Raw genomic sequence first — 2,133 nt, 5'->3', positions numbered from 1 at the left:
ACATATATCTATGACCGTGTCCTCAGAAGACGTGACGTAGGCCTGTAAACACCCCCAGATATATATTTATATACATGGGTGGATGTCAGAGTTGACACAGTCTCATTCTCTTCAACTGACAAGCTGTCTATCAACATGAACAGCAGACAAGACCGTGGATAATAACAATTCATTCTACCAAGAGACGTGCAAAATTTTAAAACGAAAAAATAATCAACATTTCGCTCTTTGACTGCTGTTCTGTTCTGAGATTTGTACAAAATTTCTTTACGCTGAAAAAAGGGAATAAAAAGGATAATTTCTAAATATCAAAGGACTTAATGTTCCAGTGAAAATGAAATTGTTGATTATTGCTGTGCTGTGTTTTGTAGTTAGTGGAGTATGGAGCTTAGCCTCATGTCGCCAAGGGAATAACTGTAAATTACCAGATTGTTTGTGCTATGGTTATTCTCATCAAGTCAGTGATATTAAAAAATATCCTCAGATCGTATATTTTGGATTTGACGATGCTGTGACTTCAATAATGGCCGATCATTATCGGTATCTTTTTCCCCCAGATAGAAAAAATCCCAATAACTGCCCAATTACCATGTCTTTATATATCCAGCATGAATATACGGATTATACTATAGTTAAAGAGATGTATAAGGCGGGGATGGAAATAGGTGTTCATAGTGTTACCCATAACAACATAGATACCGAAGACAAACTTTTAGACGAAGCCACCAAACAGCGCTTGAATCTACATAAATATGCTAATGTTCCTTTAGACGAAATCGTCGGGTGGAGAAGCCCAAATCTGAAAACGGCTGGCGATGATCAACCCGATGTTTTACAAAAAATTGGATATACATACGATGTGTCTTTAACGTACACCCGTAGAGCTTTAGGAGATCCGAAACCTCTCCCATATACGTTGGATTATGGTAACCCGATGCCATGTATGGTAAAACCCTGCCCTCTCCGAGCAAGCCCACACAAAGGTTTTTGGGAAATCCCTATCAATTCTCTGACAGGTATAAAACAACAATACCCGTGCCCATATGTTGACGGTTGTTATAACAGACCTAAAAATGAAGAAGAAGCATTCCAGTATTTGTATCAGAATTTCGCAGATTACTACGAAGGTAACAGGGAACCACTTGGATTTCATATGCACGCCGCTTGGTTTGAGACGCTTCATAATAAATTGGGAATGGACCGTTTCATCAAATATATGGTTAGTTTACCAGATGTTTATATTGTGACAGCCAAACAGATGTTAGATTGGGTGCGAAACCCCGTACCAATATCTCAGTTACATACTTTACCATCGTGGTCATGTAGGTCGTCGTCTAGAAACACCCTTGCCCCACCACAACCACCGCGAATCCAGTTTCCATCAAACGAAATTAGTAAACCCATAAATAAACCCATACACAGTGTAGCATCGAATAATCCACAACGAAGCTCTATGCGCCCGTCGAACAACAGACAAAGTGTAGCACCGGTGAATCCATTCCGCACCATGCGACCGTCGAACACCAGACAAAGTGGTGTAGCATCAAGAACCCCGACGCGTACCATGCAGCCATTAATAAGGATGACATCGAAGCCAAAGTACCAGTACAGACCAACAACAACGAGCCCAACGACCCCAGAGAGAATACAAGCTCCAAGAGCACCCCAAAGAGTATGGTGGGGCGGACAAACCGAGAGACCCTTACAGCAGTCCCAATATCAAACTTATCGACCAGTGCATCAACAACCAACAAGACAAACTGTAACTCGTCCATACATCCAAAATACCCCACCACCTACAACAAGAACTATGACTATGGCGCCAATAAATAGACAAAACCCGTTTTTACAAAACAGCCAGCCAGTTACCAATAACGGATATAATTCAGGAAGCAGTATACGTGCACCGGTTCAACAAAACAATCAAAATACAAGGCTAACACCGAACAATGCTCAGTGTGTTCAAGGAGACAATTGTCGTTTGCCAGATTGCCTTTGTAGAACGACAGCTCCACCTCGTGGATTGTTAGAAAGCGACACACCTCAAATGGTTTATTTTGCATTCGATGGTCCAATTGAAGGGCGAGTTTATTCTGAATATATGAACCTTTTCGACCAATCGAGGAAGAATCC

General features: G+C 41.3%; 1 pseudogene; it reads left to right on the top strand.

Moving 5' to 3' along the window:
- Positions 1-334: 334 nt before the first annotated feature.
- LOC126817579 (chitin deacetylase 7-like) lies at positions 335-1,931 on the top strand (annotated as a pseudogene).
- The last annotated feature ends 202 nt before the right edge of the window (positions 1,932-2,133 follow it).

Source organism: Patella vulgata, chromosome 4, assembly GCF_932274485.2.
Source record: "Patella vulgata chromosome 4, xgPatVulg1.2, whole genome shotgun sequence".
NCBI classification, from domain to species: domain Eukaryota; kingdom Metazoa; phylum Mollusca; class Gastropoda; family Patellidae; genus Patella; species Patella vulgata.
Note: the sequence above shows the minus strand (reverse complement) of the source record. Positions and strands in the feature narration are given on the sequence as shown.